Source organism: Mustela nigripes, chromosome 13 (assembly GCF_022355385.1).
Source record: "Mustela nigripes isolate SB6536 chromosome 13, MUSNIG.SB6536, whole genome shotgun sequence".
NCBI classification, from domain to species: Eukaryota; Metazoa; Chordata; class Mammalia; order Carnivora; family Mustelidae; genus Mustela; species Mustela nigripes.
Window position 1 is genome coordinate 136,925,294 of NC_081569.1, and position 18,825 is coordinate 136,944,118.

At 51.5% G+C, this 18,825-nt stretch overlaps 1 protein-coding gene across 3 annotated transcripts in view; it reads left to right on the forward strand.

Annotated features, from left to right (window-relative positions):
* The first annotated feature begins 524 nt into the window (after positions 1-524).
* BDKRB2 (bradykinin receptor B2) overlaps positions 525-18,825 on the forward strand; it is a 55,334-nt gene continuing 37,033 nt past the window's right edge. Inside the window, exon 1 of one of the 3 annotated variants that reach the window (XM_059373914.1) lies at positions 525-1,074. The gene's annotated coding sequence lies outside the window, so the exon portion shown is untranslated. The remainder of the gene's footprint in view (positions 1,075-18,825) is intronic. The other 2 variants (XM_059373913.1, XM_059373915.1) reach the window with 2 other exon arrangements.

Here is an 18,825-nt window from a genome sequence, read left to right on the forward strand (position 1 = left end):
CCGCAGATGGGGGGGGTTGTGGGGGGGGGCAAGGCGGTGCACAAACCTGCCCTGTTGCCAGAAAACAGGACAGGGAAACGTGCTCCTTCTCCAAAGTTTGTTTCCTCGTTTCTGCCACTTGGGAGGCACGCCGACTGTTTACACTGAAAGAATCACGTGGGGGAAATAATGGAAAGAGATAAATGTTGTATTAGACAAACTTACTCACAGAGTGTGCTAGCTGCCAGCCGCGATGCCAGAAGGAAGAATGCTAGTTTTCGGGGGGAACCTGCTGGGCAATCCACTTTTCACATCCACGATTACATTTAAGTGAGAACAGGGATAGAACCCAGTCTGCCTGGGTTCCTGTGAGGTTTCTCTGAGTTTGTCCATTTACGTGCTTAGAAAAATGCCTGACACAGAAAACTAGTGACGGATGGGTCAGGGCTGTAATGAGTCCTCACCACGCCCCCTCGGACAACTTGTCCCCACCTCGGATCTCTGGCTCACCTCCCAGCTCAGAGAGGTTAAGCCACCTCCTCCCCAAGGTCCGTAGGCAGGCAGTGCAGGGATGGGGATCTAGGACCTGCTGCTTGTGAGCACTGGACACCTCCGTCACCCGCGTCACCCACGGCTCTAAAGGACAGCCAGTCCACACAATAGCACGTTCTTTGGGCTAACTTGGAAATCTTCTGTGTGGCTCACTTGAACTCTTAAGGCTCACAGGGCAGACCAAGCCCTGCATCAACGTAGCCATCCCAGCCTGGGCTCTGCACGCGTGGGTTCTGGAAACGGTGGCCGGACTGGCCCGGTTGCTGGGCAGGAGTGCTGGGCTGGGCTGGAGGAGGAGGGAGGAAGTGCCCAGGAGGGCGGTGACATCACCACCCAGCCCTTGAAAGATGAGCTCTTCCCTCCACCACTTCAGCTCAGCTCCTAGGAGGGGTGAGGACTTCAGGCAGCCCTGCCGGACTGAGGGAGTGCCAAGGTGCCTGTGTGGCTCACTCTGGACAAGGGGGACCCCAGGCAGGGGCTGGTCCAGTCGCTTCCCCATCGCCAGAAGGACAGGAGGTCCCAGCACAAAGAGAGACCCAGCAGGTGAGTGTCCCACGGGCTGATTTCCCCGGGCTGGGGGGAAAGTTCCCTTCCTTTGGCAGTCCTGACAAGTAACTACAAGGGCTCCTGCGGGAGGAATTATCTTGTTTGTTCCAGGTTTATCTTCTCCCTGAATCGGGACAGGCATGTGTGTATTTGTGTGAACAATTTAGTGATTTGATTTTTATGGACTCTGGGTAGCTGCCTAGGACTTCAGCAATAGGAGGGAGCAGGGATGCCTGTGGGGTTTAGATTCTGGAACACAGCTCTTAACTCATGGGTGTGCTGCTCATGGGCTCCGTGTGACCCTGGACAAGTTGCTTAACCTCTCTGAGTCTCCGTCTCTCTGTCTGCAAAGTACTGTGCTTACTGGCTCCCAGGGTGGCAAGAGTTAAATCAGAGGGCAGAGGGGAGAGGGTCTGGAAATGCAGGGGAGGGGGGGCAGCCCAGAGTCGGTGGTAACTCAGGCAGGCTGAAAGCCCCTCCGTCTGATCCCAGTCCTGGTCCTGCCTGTCCAAGGCAGAGAGATAAATGTGGACACCAGTTCAGAGCCTGGGCTCCACACAGGTTGGAGTCCCAGCTCTGCTCTCATTCCTTGCATAACATTTTTGAGCAAATTCTTTTTTCCCCATTTCCTGAGCATGGAGGTGACTTGGCAGGGCGGTAGAAGGGCAGACAGACATGTGCTCCCGCTTGCCTGTGAGGCCCACAGCTACAGCCCAGGATCCGGGCAGGCTGCTGAGGGCAGGTAGCTGCATGAGCCTGGGTCGGGGTGGCCGATGGGCGTCGCTCTGGTGGGCAGGTTAGAACTCACCTCCCTGAGTCACAGACTGTCTCTGGCTCCAGCACACAGGAAGTGGGAACACTGGCCCAGGTGTGGGGCCATGGGGGGCCCTGGGCCAGCCCTCGAAGAGAAGGGCTCAGGCTGGGGCCAGGGTGAGCGACCCCAGAGGACACTGCCCACTCCCTCTTCTCGGGAGGAAAGCCCTTCCTGTGTCCTTCCAGGACCCCGGCAGCCGAGGAGTGGAGGGGAGCCCCACGAGTTTGAGGAAAGAGGACCTCTTCTTCTGTGGGGTGGAAGACAGGCAGGTGTGGGGTAGAGCCAGGAGAAGAGGTTTGGGAAAACACTGAGAACAAGAAGGCTCCCATGTCATTCCCTCCCGCGAAGCCTTAAGTCCCCATCCAGCCCTGCCTATACTCACAAAATCCCTGTGACCCCTGCTCCGAACCCCTCAGGCTAGAAGTGAAGATTGCTGGGACCGGGGAGGGGTGGGGGGTGGCTCAGCCTCTCTGGGACTCTGGCTCTGTCACTGACACACAGAGGAAGGTTCAGATGACTGACTAAGGACTTGGGTTAGACCAAATTTAAGAGATGCCGGCCAAGCGGGGACCACACAGGGGAAATGGCTGTGCCACATGGTCTCGGCTAACACGGTGACAGCGTGTGGCCTGCAAGTTCAGAGTGGGACAAAGGGTCTGGTTTTACCAATGAAAACAGGGTTCTTCTCTCTCGGATCACGGCTGCCTCCCCTGCACGGAGAACCATGCCCAGCACCATGTAGGCCCTGGTCACTACCTGCAGAATGCTAGATGCATGGATGGATGGATGGATGGATGGATGGATGGATGGATGGATGGACAGATGGATGGATGGATGGACGGATGGATGGTTGGATGGACAGACGGACGGATGGATGGATGGATGGATGGTTGGATGGACGGATGGATGGATCGTTAGATGGATGGATGGATGGTTGATGGATGGATGGATGGATGGTTGGATGGATGGATGGATGGATGGTTGGATGGATGGACGGATGGACGGTTGGATGGTTGGATGGATGGTTGGATGGATAGATGGATAGATGGTTGGATGGGTAGAATCATCCTAAGTGACAGACACCCATCTGAAAAGGCTGCATGCTATATTATTTCAGTAATGTGACATTCAGGAAAAGGCAAAACTATGGGATTGTAAAAAAGATCCATAACTGCCAGGGATAAGAGGGAGAAAGGGGTGAATAGGGAGAGGACAGAGGATGTTTAGGGCAGCAAAACTGCATGTAGTGGTGGATACACATTATTACACCCATAGAATGTACAAGGGATCCTGTGGACTTTGGATGATAAAGACACGCCAATACAGGTATTCACTGTAGGAGATGCACTCCCTGCTAGGCAGTATTGATCATGAGGGAGGCTGTTGGTGTGTGGGGGCAGGGGGCTTATAGGAAGCTTCTGTACTTTCTGCTCAATTTTTCTGTGAACCTAAAACTGCCCTAATTAAAAAAAAAAAAAAAATCGAGCCTATTAAAAAAAAAAAAAAGGCACAAAGCAGATCTCTGTTGTTTTGAAGATTCAGTAGTCACTTAGAGTAGCTCAAGACCGTGAATCAAATGATCAGAATGTACTAAGATTTGACACCCAAGTGCATCGCTTCCAACACCTACCTAGTCTAGGAATCCCCTGATCTGTGAGTATCTTTCTTAGTGCACTTGCTTCCATGGACGGGGAGCTCACTATTTTGCCAGCCAGCCCACTCCATCTCAGAAGACTTCTGTGGTTAAGAAGTCCTTCTTTGGACTGGAGCTAAACTCCTCTCCCACTGAACAATGAACCACTGTCTATTTCTTGGAGCTGGAGGGCACAAATTCTAGTCCTCATAGGCCCTCTCTGAGTTAAACCTCCACAGCTCCTCCACTAAGACACACTTTCTCCTGCAAACCCAAAGAGTCAGCTACCTCTTTGACTGTGTCATCAAAGTGGGATCTGGAGGTTACTGGAGGTTAGAAAAATATGAGATTCCCCCAGCCCCGTGGCCGCCAGTCATCATAGCACAAAGCAGGGTGGAACACACGTGAGTTCTGGGTTCGAGTCCTGACCGTTTACTGGTGAGGGATGCTCTCTAAGCCTGCTTTCTCCATTGTGCAATGGGGATCCTCCTTCCTGTTTCTGGGGACCACGGGGAGCCATAACTCCATCCGTGTTGGTACAGTGTGAGCAGGTATCAGGCTCACGGCTGGTGCCCACCTAGTGGAGGGACGGCTTACGGGGGCAAGAAGAGGTTCTGGGAACCTCAGAAGTGTTGCACTTTGCCCTGCAAAGGGGCCACTGCGTCTTGGGGATTCCCAGGGAAAGCGGCACCCCCGCACACATTTGCTCCTGTTCCCAGGCGACACATCCTTGGGTGGTGACAGCAAGAGCCCCGTCATACTTCCCTTCAGGGCTCAAACTTTAGGTTTCCCACCCCACCCCCCGCCCCAATGCCTGTGGGCCTCCTGATCTCTGGAGCTTGCAGAGCGTGGTCAGGTAGGGCTCAGAGAACTGGCTTCCAGACCCCGGATCCCACTCAGAAGGCAGCAGAGAGAGACCTCAGAGCAGTCACTTTGCTTCTCTGGGCCTCGCAGTGTGGCATTTGACAATCAGCTCTATCTGGACCGGACATCCCACAGGATGTTGTAAACTGTAGAATGCCTGTCACTCCAATGGTTGCCATTGGCTGATCTGTACCCATGACTCCGTGTCTCCTCTTTCCTGAGGGTTCCCTGAGCGACCATGCTCCAGCGTGGCCATTGCCTGGCGGGGAAATACTGGCTGTTTCCAAACGTGGCTGATCATCCGGCCATATGGGGGCTGACTCCCTCCTCCCGCCAACTCCAGACCCCAGGGCCCTCTCCTGGGACTCTGCCTCCTGGCAGCCCCCCAGGATTTTGAGGCCGGTGGGTCTCTGTCCACATCCGGGAGACAAACAACCTTAGCAAAGGGCTTTCTGAGGGAAGCAACCTTGAGGAGACATCGGGCCCTGTCCCTCCTGGGACCAAAGCTACCCTCCCCAGGGGATGTTGTTAAATGTCGGCTAGTAAAGTGGGAGGGTGGGTGGACGAAAGGGCCTCTGGGCTCTCTTCTGACCAGAAATGTCCAGCAATGAATGGCTAGAATGTAAGAACATGGTGGGGAGATGAAAAGCCAGACCCGGCAGGAATGGGGGGCATCCACCGGGCATAGTGGGCTCAGGTGGGCAAAGGCCTGCGGACAAGGAGGTCCGTGCAGATGGTCTGTGGTAGCCAAAACAATGCGAAGCAAGGGACTCAAAGGAACTGGGGCACGAGGGACAAAAGACCCCACATGGCAGCGATGCCTCACCCCCTCCCTGCCCCCTCCCTGCCCTCTCCCTGCTCCTCCTCCTCCCAGCTCTGAAGCCATCCGCAGGGACCGAATCCCACCCCCACGCCTCCCCAGCCTCATGGCCTAGGACAACCCCTTAGCCTCTCCTAGCCTTGGTTCCTTCAGCTACAAATACTCATAGAACTGGAAACCTCCTCAGACGAACTGGGAGCTGCCTGCTGTGACTGATGCCTTCGAAGGGGGGGGTTGGTTTGTTAAATGCAATAGGGCAACCGTGCATTGGGATGCGTCTGCTCCCCTCCAACGACAGGGGCACACGCAGTGCTCTACAGGCTCAGACGATGTCTGGAAGGAGCTGGGGGTGGGGGAGAGACCAGAGGGAGTGGGGGAGCAGAGCCAGGAGCCAGGCTTCCTGGTCACTGTATACACTTTCCTCCGTTTTGAAATTCTTATTATAAGCATGCATATCCCTTTGCAGAACTTATATATATATACATGTACAATATATATAAATCATAAATGCATTACATATTACATATATTTCAATTTATGTGTATTATATATAAATCAAAATTTTATATATACATATAATTTATATATATATACATATAAATCAAAATGGAAATAAGGAGACAAAATCCCCCAAGATTCCCACTCTCCATTGTCTGCCCTGCAGATGAAGGGAGGGGACAATTTCCCCAGTGGCACAGGCACCCAGGAACCAGCGCAGGGACAGGGCAGCAAGAGAACAGGAGGGACCCCAGGATAGGGGCACAGGCCGGCCCTCTGACTCATTTGCGAGTTTTTGAGGAAGTTCATTCGCTGAGCACCTGCTGTCTGGGGGCTCTGTGCTGGGCACCAGGGTGCTGCTGGGACCCAGAAACTGCTTGTCATGCTCATTCCCTGGAGAGGAGAGTTTTTCCTGTTACTTGTACGTGCATTTCCAGCCAAAGGAGAAATTAAACCCATCAAATAATCCAAGAAAGGAGAAGATGTTATAGAAAAAAATCAGTGTGATCAGTGAATTAGTGTAAGGAAACCAGCTAAAATCTGAGGTGCGGCTAACAAATTTGGTTGTAATGTAACCTTGAAGCTTAATAACGGTTTTAAAAGGATACTTGAAATTAAAAAAAAAAAAAAAAAAGTGGTCGTAATCTGGTCAGACTAAGCTGGTCACATCTGGGAGACAGAACTTTCTTGGACTAGCGCAGAGCAGGGCCGCGGGCGCACGGCGATCCCAAGCCAGACCCCAAAGAACCTGCTCCTCCCTGGGGAGGCTCAGCCAGGCCTCAGGGACGTCAGTCTCTATAGTGACAGTAAGGGTCATCTGGCCGTCAGAAGCCACAGACATTAAGCACTGGAACTTCTGAGTGTGGCGCTGGTCGCCTAGAAAGAAGGGGTGTCCCGAGAGGCCTCTTTGTCTCTGCGGACTAATATTGGGGTGGTGAGTTTCAGGCTTCATCTCTTGGGAGCCTCACCGTGTGAGCTGGCCGCACCCCCAAAGGCTCTGGGGCACCCATGAGAGGGCACCTTTCAGCCCACCAGCCTGAGCCTCAGGCCCCTGAGAGGGTCCCGTCCAGGGACTCCCACGGCTGCCATTCAGAGACAGACATCACTCTGCAACGTCCACTTTGAGGGCCCATCTGGTCGCAGAGAGCAGGCTTCCCCCAAGGCGGCCTCCCGCCAGCCGCGCTCCTGGGCCAGGGCAGGGATGGGAGACCGGGGACAAGTCTCTGACTTCTCTGAGCCACCCCTTTCTCACCCGCGTCAGGGCATAAAGCCGAGCATCCACGGCCATCGTGTGGCTGCTGGAACAGGACATGCGTGCAGGTGCCCACACGAGGCCACCCTCCGCCTGTCCCTGCCTTCCTGAGCCACTGCCCAGTGATGCTTTGGGCTCAGAGGGCTGCCCACGAAGTCCGCAGAGTCTGGTGCGAGAGGCAGCAGGGGCCCCAGAAACTCCCACACAGCACTGCCCCAGCAGCCCCTGCTGCCCTCCCCAGGGGACCCGGGACAGTCACACGCACATCTTGTTCCCAAGCACCCTGAACCCAGAACCAGTGGCAGGGTGTCCACTGTGCCCTCCCTGGGGCTCTGTCACCACCAACAGATACACACACACACACACACTATACACTCCACACACACATGTACACACACCCCACGTACACGAACAATACCACACACACCACATACACACACAACAATACACACACATACACCATAAACCACATACACACACAATACACACATACCACACACACATACATCTCACACCACATACACATGCCACACACATACACCATAAACCACATACATACACAATACACACAATCACAAATACACACATACACCCCACATACACACACCACACATAACACTATGCACACCACACACATACATCACAAACAACAAAATACATACACGCACGCACACAGACACACACCTCACAAACATACATATCACACACAGAGACCAGACACACACACCCACAGATACACACACACACACACACACACACACACACTGCCTCTCTGCGGCCTACACATCCCCACACACAGCTTGTGATGTGTCTATTATGTCTGAATCGTCTTTGGGGGCAGTTTTCCCAGAAGGCCTAGAGCCGGGGACAGCGGAGGGTGTGCCTCCATGGGGAAGAGGGAGCAGTGGGAGAAACACGGCACAGGAGACCGCCCGGTGCCACCTGACGTGTGTCTCAGCCCCACCTCTGGGCTCCCTTGCCACCGAACACTATCGCCAAGTGCTTCTTCCAATGAACCCACAAGAAGAGATGCTCTCCCTACTTGAGAGTCAAGGAAATGTCTCCAGAGCTGAAATGGAGCTCGTCAGAGGCCCGGCTAGGTTGGGAGCTGGTCGGGTTCTTCCCATGAGGACATCACGCCTCCCTGGAGAGGCGACGGTATTGAGAGAAGGACCCCTCGGCCTGGGTGCTTCCCACAGTGGGACGTAGCCCGGAAGCCCCAGCTAGTGCCAGCAGCCGTGACGGGGACCCTTGCACGTCCCTGGCCACAGACCCATGTTTGCTGTAAGAATAAGTATCAGCCACGGGGATTTTCCTTGCGAGCAGCCTGGGGAGCTTCTTTCAAGAGTCTTGTTTGGACTGTGGTAGCTGCAGCGGAGGGGGCGGGGGGGGGGGGGGCCCGCGGGGCAGTCACCGCACAGAAAACCCCTTACATCTGAGGGATGCTGGAAATGACCATCGTTCCTGAGTCAGGAAAGGGAGCTGGGGCCTCATGAGGTCCTGGGTGCCAGGGGGGACCCTTTGTGTCCTCACCACATCCTGCACGCCGGAGATGAAGCTCCTTGTCCGACGAGTGGGGGACCCAGTCTCAGAGAGGCCCCCCCCCTTTGATATCACATCCTGAAGTAAATGTCAGAGCTGGGATCTGAAGGCCGCCAGTGAGTCTATCAACCAAGGTCTTCACTACACAGCAAATTTGCCTCACACGTCCCAGTGGGCTGGACCGAGGGTGACTAGGGGAGGCAGTTGAATAAACCAGGGGTAAGGGGCACGCCTGGGTGGTTCAGTAGGTTAAGCGTCTGCCTTTAGCTCAGGTCACGATCCCAAGGTCCTGCGATCGAGTCCCAAATCAGGCTCCCTGCTCAACAGGGAGCCTGCTTCACCCTCTGCTGCTCCCCCTGCTTGCGCTCTCTCTCTGACAATTAAATAAATAAAATCTTAAAAAAAAAAAAAAACAGATTCAGGGGAACAGGGGGAAATGCCAGGCAACAGACCAACGAAGGAAAACGAAGCTGGCTTCAGGTTTTCTGCAGCTACAAATCCACCAGACCCCAACAGAGGAACGCCTACAGATACAGGAGGGAGATGCGCTGTGATACTGAAAGGTCCTCCAGGAGGAAAGGCAGCAGAAAGACATGCTCAAATCTAAGAGGCTCCTAAAACATGCCGTCCCTGCAACTGTCAGGGAAAAAATCACGCGGAGACAGAGCCCAGGCGACAGAGGCATGATTCAAGATCTAGAACAAGGGTTGGGAAGGATTTGCTCCTGATCTTTTCCTTTGTTTCTCGGGGTCCCCAAATTCGGAAAATCAGTCTGAGCCCTCTGACCCTGAGGGCTTATGCCTGGTAGTACGCCGCATCTTCCCAGAAGTTTCCTCAGCAGCAACTCATCTGGGTACTTTCCCCGGGTTTGAGAAGCCTGCTGAATCCACCTGCTCAGAGCTGGTGGCTGAGTAAACAGGAAGCCACTGAAGAAACAGTTCATAAATACTTTAGACATCTCATTTTAAATGAAAACATGATTGCGTATTTATCGGTTTTTATGTAAGCAAGTCTTCTCCCTTTGAACACAAGTTGGCTGGTTATCTTCTTTACATAAGCTGACCCATAATTCATTTCCTATGTTTTTAAAAATAGGAGAAGACTATGGTCATATATGGTCTCAACCCAGATTTTACTTAGCTTATTTAAGTACTTCATTACAAAAGTAATATATGTCCTTCATTTTTAAAAAATTGGAGGCTACTACAAAGAATAAAAAAAATGCAAAAGCAACCAAGGATCCCCCACTCAAAGGCAAACACCACCAGTTAATAATTTAGTGTTTGCCTACCGTGTTGTATATAAAATGTAGTGCCCTGCTTTTTTTTTCTGCTTGACATGATAACAGAAATATTTTTTTTTTTGTAAACTGTTTGGAACATCATTTTTTCCTAAAGATTTATTTCTTTATTTGAGAGAGACAGAAAGAGAGAGCACAAGCGAGAGGAGCAGAGGGAAAGGGAGAGAGAGAACCTCAAGCAGGCTCCTTGCTGAGTGGAAAGACCAATGCAGGGCTCGATCTCATGACCCTGAGATCACCACCTGACCCAGATCCGGGAGTCTGATGCTTAACTGACTGAGCCTCCCAGCAGTCCCTAGAGCATCATTTTATATATATTTAACCAATTTCCTGGTCCTAAATATTTCGGTTGTTTTTATTTTCCTCGTCTAAATGCATGAAGCTTTTCCTGTCCTTTTGATTCTTTTCAGAAATACCAAGCAACAAGGAAAGGGAATGTTTTAGATGCTTGATTTGCTTCATCGAATTATCCAAGTTGAATTTTCTGGAGACAGGATTGGGAACCACTCCACCCTCTCCTGCCTGACTATATGCAGAAAAGATATCCAAGCCATATCCCCCTGCTTTTCTCAGTCTGAGACTGGTCCACTAAAATGCTTGCAAATCGGATTGTTTTTATGTTGTATTGGCCGCAAAGGGTGTCTCCAGGAATCAGGCAGCCAGAGACTGGAGAGAGGGATCTGACATCTCATCAGATGCAAACTCTTGCTAACAGCGATCCTCACTGAGAACCTATTAAAAACCAATCCTATTTTCCCAATAAGGAAACTGAGGCCCAAAGAGGAGGCTAAGGGACCTGGCAGTAAGCAGGGACACAGGATCGTGGCCTGCATTCCTCCTACGGCAGGCTTCAGAGCAGAGTGTGTAGGGGGTGAGCAGTTTGGAAACATCCTCTGCCTGGCACAGATTCACAGTGGGCCCAAACTGGAAAATCGTAAGGGAAGAGACAAGCTAGTGCTTGTCAGAAATTCTCCTCGACCCAGCTCAGGAAGTGGGAATGTTCTACCTGCTTTAACCCCAGAAATGATGGATCCTGGGGACCTGCACCCCATGCCCCAATCCAGCCGGCTCTGCAAAGGTCTCAGAGCCCTGGGCAAGTCTGCAAGACCCCTCGTGGCGGCTGGGCTGCAGACCACAGTTCCTGAGCTGGATTACATGAAGACATAACAGTGCTCTGATGTTCGACCCCCTTTCCCCATCCTACCCCGACACCACCCCCCCCACCCCTGCCACAAGAAGGCAGCTGGCGAGGGTGATAAATGCAGACATTGGTCTAATGCTGTACTCTGCAGTTCATAGCTCGCTGGTCTTCTGGGGGTTAGCAACCTCTCTGAAGTTCATTTTGCACCCGGAAACGAGGTGGTGTCATACCCCGTGTAAGTCTCTCACAGTGTTGGTTGGAGAATTAAGGGAGATCAGGTCTGTGAATCGCCTGACATAGAGTTGACAGTCCTAGGACCTTCACATTATATGAGTTTCATATATGGTCTCAACCCAGAAAGGCCAAGGAGTGACATGGCCATGGCATGGAATGAGGCAGCTCCAAGTAGTCATAGGGCTTTAATCGGTAGAATTTAAGGAATCTTGGTCCAGATACACTGAAAATACTTCTCAAACTTTACTTGAACACCTCCAGTGACAGGGAACTCACTACTGCAAAAAGCAATGCAATTCGGCAAAACTCATCAGCAGCTATACTGTCTGCACTGAGCATTTAGAGAAGCAAGGGCCCTGTCCTGTGCTCAAGGGACTGACCATATGGCAGTTGGAATGGGTGTAAAGAAAAAAGAAAATGCATGTGTGTGCACGTGTGTGTGTGTGATCTGAGCCTGTTTAGTTGTTTATTAAAATGAGGACAATACTATGAGCCTCCCCTTCACTGCCCCTCTTCTTACAGGACTGAGGGGAACCCAAGGACACGGGAGCACTTTTACACAGAGGCCCCAGGCCTGCTCTGCCCCCAGACTGCTGAGGCTCAGTTTCTTTATCTGTAAAATGGGGCTATTGGTGCTGACCTAGCATTGTGGTGAGGGTTTCATGACTTACTCTGTGTTATGTGCTCAGAGCAGACGGTACACACATTCTCTATCGATGTCACCCTCCTCAACCTCATCCGCCCTTCCAACAAATCTTCCCCAGGCCCCTGCTATGGGCCAGGGCCGGTTCCCGGAGGTGGGGGTCCAGTGGAGGGAAAGGTAGAGGCATCTCCTGCAGTTCCAGCCACCCCCCCACACACACACACCCCGACCTGGCAGGAAGAGATACAGCTAAGGGAGCTGTGTACACAGAATGTGCTCAGACATAACGGGCGCACAGGGGCTGGGGCCTCTCTGCAAAGACAGCTCAGCGGGTCTCTGGAGGCCTCCTGGAGGAGGTGGCATGGAGATGAAGCCACAGGATGACCAGGAGTTGGAAGGGCCCCTCGTAGAGGGAGAAGTGGGCAGGGAGGCAAAGAAGTAGACCTCCAACCAAGACGCGCTGGGGCCCAGCAGGCTCAGAGCCAATGATATACTGTCAGGAACCCTGTGAGCTCATGGACACATCACACGGGCTTGGCATCAGCCCTGATAGGAATATTTACACTATGAGAATCTGCCCCCCACCAATCACCAAGAGCCAGCTGTTAACATCCACCAGAAGCCCACACGCCTGCCTCTCGGTTGGCTGAACCAGCCCACCACCCTCATCAGGACAGGTGTCCCAAGGACTAAGGCCAGGACAGCAGGAGCCCCTCTTCCTCCTGCAAGCTGTCCTGGGCAAGTCCGAGGCATGGCAGGAGTATTTCCTGAAGGAGTGTCACTGGGAGTTCCCTCTACACCACAGGCTGGCCAGGGATCCTATGACTCGGTCCCTGGGGCAACTCAGGATGAGTGAGGTGGGCGGTGGAGGGGGCAGTTCTCAGGCACAAGCTTTCCTGACAAGGACAGACAAACCTGGCTTTTCTGGGGCTCTAGATTGGCTGCAGAAGGCAGACAGATCAGGATGCGGGCAAAACTGCAGCAGGAGAAGCAGAAGCAGGAACAAAAGAACCCATTAAGGTTTTGTTCACACCTGCCTTCTAGGGAGAGAAGGGATCACCTAGATCCAGCAGGTGGAGACAGCCCAGGGGACCCCACTCCCCGGCTCCCTTCCTCCCTCTACAAGCCCCTTCAAGGTCACTGACCCACTGTGGTCATCCACACCTCAACCCCCTCCAGAGTCCATCCTGCCCGGCATCTCCCATCTGTGCATCCCCTCTTCCTGCCTCTCCCCCTCCCTCCAATGCCATGGCTGCCTTAGCCCCCCGACTCTCAGCCTTCCGGTTATGGGAAGCCCCTAAGCTCTCCAGAATGACGGTGTCTATCACACCCCGACAATACCATGCTTCGGCTATTCAAGTGTCTGAATGCAAAAGCATGAAGATGAGACCCCCAGGTGAGAGCCATATGGTTGGGGTCACCTGGTGTGATCGTGTCCTCCAGGAAGCCTCCCGTGCTCTGCCCTTTAGGCATACTCCAGCCAGCTGGGAGATTCCTGAGGGCACGGGCTGGCTCTAGTTTATCATTACAGTGACACTCTAAAGAGACACCGTCCCGAGAGGTGCCGGGGTTTGAATCCCAGCTCTATGAGGCACTCACTGCGTAATTCTGGCCTCTCTTTTCTCATCTGTGAAAGGGGACAGTAGTAGTCCTTCCATCTAACGTGGTTGTGGAGTTCCTCAATTAATTCACGGAGAGCACTTAGAACACTGCTTGGCAGTCACAGTAAGCACTATAAACAGGCCAGCACGTGCCCTGGTAGGTAGCACACAGTCAGCCCTCATATATGGACAGAGTGAGTGATGTAGAAACAAACAGCTTATTGATTATATATTGAAATGATATTTTAGATATACTGACATAAAAATATAGCATTAAAATGACTTGAGCCTGCTTCTTTTTCCATTTTTTGGTGGTGTTATTTTTCAAATGCGAATACTAGAAAATTTAAGATTACTTCATTAAAATTAGATCTCCACTGGACAGCACTGCTCTATGCTGAGGGAAACCAAAGAACCAAGACTCAGGTTTCACGAACAAGTGAATTGATAGGAAGAGAAAGCAGAGTGAGAAATGTCATAAATAATAAATAATAAATTAAAAGAGATGCAAGAGACATACCAACCAATGCAATATGTAAAGTAATTTGGGTTCTGATTCGAGAAAATAACTGTGGGGCACCTACTGGCTCAGAGGGTAGAGTACGCGACTCTTGATCTCAGGATGGTGAGTTTGAGCCCCGCGCTGGGTGCTGAGCCTACTTAAAAAAAAAGAAGAAGAAGAAAAGGAAAAAAGACTTGAAAAAAATAGGACATCATGAATAGCACATCATGAGACCATCAGGAATTGGAACACTGCCTGGAGAGTTGATGCTAGTAAATTATTGCTGATTTCTTGTAGATGTGTTAATGGATAGGCATAGGCACAGACACTTCTCGAAAAGAGTCCTTATCTGATAGAGACACACTGTGAAGTATTTACAGAATCAAGGGTAGGTGTGTGAGATTTGCTCTAAGTCTTACAGGAGAGGTGGGGTGGGTTTTGGTGTGAAAAGAGACAAGACTGACCGTGAGTTGGCTCTTACAGAGGCTGGGTGATGGGTACGTAGAGTTTCATGATGGCAGCGTGTCAGCCTGTATATATTTTCAATGCTTTCTGTAACAATAAGCTAAAAAAACAAAAACAAAGAGACAAACCTGGGGCTCTGCCTTGGTTCCATTCCTGGTGGCTTCACCTCACTAGCTGGGCCTCAGTTTGCACATCTATGAAATGGGCGAGTAACAAGAGTCCGTGTGCTATATAGGATTGGGGCGTTGAAATGTACAGAAAAAATACCTTTATTTTGGAGGCGCTTTAGGCATCGTCACCGGTCATCGCAATACCCTTCTATGGAGGTTATCCTCATTTACCTACGGGGCTCGGTCTCCTGCCACAGGTCATTGGCTTGCCTGTGTCCGTGGCTTGCCCGTGTCCGTGATATCAGTACCTGTACGGGGGACTGAGAGACAATTTTCCCACACTCTCTGCCTCGCTGATCCTGGGAGACTCAAGGCCCGTTCCTCTGCAGCTCAGCGCTAAGGAACATGCTCCCCTGCCACTCCTTTCTAGAAAACGTCTAACACAGGCTGAACTGGAGCTCTGGGATTAGGTCTGAAGGTTGCCTCTCTGGGTTCCTGCCACTCCTTTCTAGAAAACGTCTAACACAGGCTGAACTGGAGCTCTGGGATTAGGTCTGAAGGTTGCCTCTCTGGGTTCCAACGGTCTCCACCTCCCGAAGCAGAACTGGGCAGAGGGCCATAGTCCCGGCGTGGGGGCCAGGCTCAGACCTGACTATGGCTTTGTCTTGGGCAGGCCTGGCAGGCGGGGCCAGGCCCCAGGATCCTCAGAGGAAGGCAGGCAGGGAGACATGCTTCCGGGTGAAGGGAAGCTTACTAAGCCTGACTCATTCCTTCTGTCACCATAAATTCCTCTGGATGCCAGCAAGCGAGAGGATGCCCCTGGAACAGCACTGTGCCGACACCCCCCTCCCCCCCACCCCTTGCCTGTTTCTCCGTGGCTGCCCATTTCCTCTTTAGGGACATGGATGTGCAGCAGCCTCCAGAACTATCTATCACACCTCCTTATTGGAATTGCGGAACTGCGCTCCCAGAGGTGACAAGGCACTGACTCCAGGTCACACTGGTGCTCAGCGAGAGAATGGAGATGGTCCTTGAAGGATGGCATCAGGGTGTAGCTTGACGTCCAAGCTCTTTAGTCCTGCCCAGTGTGTCCGTGCTCTTCCCCACTGTGTCTCATGACAAGCACACGGGGAGTGGAAGTGTGCTGAAGGAACAAAGGGTCAGGAAGTGAAGGCACAACAGAAAGAGTCCCTTTAGAGCCAAGATCTCAGACGTCACATTGTGCAGGAAGGCACAAAACTCCACCTGCCCCTAACTGGGCATTCTCCGCTGTCTCTCTTGCACGCCCCTTGGCAGGACCCAAACCACTTTATGCCACGAGGGGTTGTTTTTTTTCTCTACAGCTGGCTCCCAGTCTCTGTTTATTATGTCTTCCTCCTCCTCGTTTTATAAACCAGCGGTGTGAGAAGACACAGTAAACATTTGCATGTGGCCAAGGCCCCCGGCCAGCTGCCCTCTCCTCCTACCCCAGCAGGCCCACGGCCAACCCTAGGCCACCAGGACCCTCCAGAAGCTAGAGAGTCTGCAGAAGAAATGAGCACTCTTCAGTACACCCGAACCTGAGCCTTTCCCGAGGAACTGCTTTTCTGGAAAGCACATTCCCTCCGGACCCACAGCCTTCCTTTCTCGCAAGGCTCTCTTGCAAAGATTTGTTTCCTCCCTTTATAAATTATTTACACACTCATGATATCAACCCCGGAACATACAGGAGAAGGGAAAGGACACCATTCGAATCACACTTAGGCAGCCGCTCTTAGGTCTCGTGTATGCCCCTGTGCATGGACTAGGGATGTGAGGTGGGTTTTTAAACATGTTCACAATCAGACAATATTAGCACCCAGCACTTTCTTCCACATGGGATGGTGGGATGGGGACAGTGGTGGCGTGATTTAAAAAAAAAAAAAAGAAAAGAAGAAAAAAAAAAAAAAAGAAAAGAACATGAGGTCTGGCTACCAGGATTCCAGGACCTGGCTTTGAGGTTGAGTACTGCCACTAGCTGGCTGTGTGTCCTGGGGAAATGCCCACCATCTCTGGGCCTCTGTCTCCACTTCCGTAATGTGAGTGTGTCTGATGAAATGTTCAAAATGATGCCCTTCTTACCCTGATATGCCAGGATCCTGTCAGGTTAATCTAGGAAGAGTTTGTAGGGGTGAAAGGAAGAAGGAACGTGGAAGAGGTTTGGTACAAGAATCCCATGCTTCAATTAAGACAGTCCTCGGGCTCTGACCCCAATGGCCCCTGTCCTATGAGTGCCTCCAGACCCCTGATCGCCTCTGGCTGGCTCCAAACTCCTAAAAGACCACTCCAGCTGGAGATCAGCAAGGCCTTGGCTGGGGTCTCTGGCTGGCCCTTACTTGCTGTGTGACTTTAGACATCTCATCAACCTCTCTGGGCCTCAGTTTTCCCTTCTGTGAAAGAGGGTGGGGTAGGTTGAATTTTTGCTTTTTAAGGAAAATTCTTTCCTCCAATAAAATTGTGTCACAGTAACCTGATACAGAGCAGATTGGAAGGGAAAGCTAACATTTAGGGAGCATTGAATATGTATCAAGCATTGCTCTAAGTACTTTGCAATCCTTAACTTCCTTATATTGTCAGCAAAGAAGTAGGGGCTATTAGTAGGCATGCCCATTGGATGGATTAAAACACTGAGGTCTGGAGGGGTTCGGCTGCTTGTCCGAGGTTATACACAGCTAGTACCTGTTGCAGCTCGGATTCCGACCTGGTTGGATCTCAGTTATGAAACCCCAGTCCCATGCCATTCCCATCACTTGGGGTATCTCCAGGTACCGAGCCCACGCTCTTCCACATTCGCACACGTACACACACACACACACGTGCGCGTGCACATACACACACCTGTGGCTGTCCCTCTGTAGCCCACCCACCAAGCTCCCTGCTCAAGCCCCAAACCAAAGGCCCAGGGACCGCCGATTTCCCAGTCCTGCGCCATTCCCCAGCGGTCCCCAAGCAGCCCGCTGGACTGCCCCCGCCATCCCCTCAGGCTGCAGCCACCCACACCCCCGACCTGGGAGCAAAGGCCAAGAGGTGGGAGCACAGGAAATGTCCTGGGGGGACAGGAGAGGGGCAACGTGACCTTAAAAATAAGACGGTCAGTGGCTTTACCAGCAAAATGGTTTGAGGACAGCAGAGAACTGCAATTGGGGACACACAAGCTACAGCAAAACCTTGGCCAAGCGAAGAGATTAAAGGAAAAAAGGCTTTTCTACGGAGAGAAGGGCAAACTTGGCTGGGGGGCAGCTGTTATAAACAAAAGCCTATCGGAGAGAACCAGGAGTTCCAAGCATAGTGATTTCTCATTGGCTGAGCTGTGACTGTCTCTCATTGGCTGGGCTGTTGCTGGGTCAGAAGACAATCTTCCTTCTTTCTTTGGGGGGGGGGGGGGGGGGGTGCATGCTTTCCTCCGTGCTATAAAGGGCTATAAAGAGTGGGGTGATGTGAGAGCTCCCCCTGCTGGCCTCCTAACTCCATTTTATTTCTTTAGTTTTGGGGGAGGCATATTTACTTTCCTATGTATTTCTTTTCTTTTCAAATTTTTATTTCAATTCTTATTAGTTAATATATATATGGTAAAATTGGTTCCAGGTGTAGAATTTAGTGATTCATCACTTATATACAACACCCAGGGCTCATCACAAGTGCCCTCCTGATACCTATCACCCCTGTAGCCCTTCCCCTCCCCACCCACCTCCCCTCCAGCAACCCCAGTTTGTTCTCTATCATTGAGAGTCTCTTAGGGTTTGCTTCCCTCTCTCTCTTTCTCTTTTTCCCTTCCCATATGTTCATCTGTTTTATTTCCTAAATTCCACATATGAGAGAATTAGCGTAATACCCTCTCATTCCATCCACATTGTTGCAAATGGCAAACTTTTATTCTTTTTGATGGCTCAATACACACACACACACACACACACACACACATCTTTATCCATTCGTTAGTCGATGGACATTGGGCTCTTAACATAATAGGGCTATTGTTACTAATGCTGCTATAAACACTGGGGTGTATGTGCCCCTACAAATCTGTATTTTTTTATCTTTTGGCTAAGCCGACCTCATTTTATTTTTTTGGTTTTTTTTTTTTAATTTTTTTAGAGAAGGACATGGGGAGAGAGGCAGAAGGAGAGGGAGAGAGAGAATCTTAAGCAGGCTCCGACATGGAGCCAGATGAAGGTCTCAGTCTCACGACCCTGAGATCATGACTTGAGCCAAAATCTAGAGTCAGATGCTTGACTAAGCCACCCACACGCTCCAAACTGACCCCATTTTATTTTATTTTATTTTAAGATTTTATTTTTCCACTTGACAGAG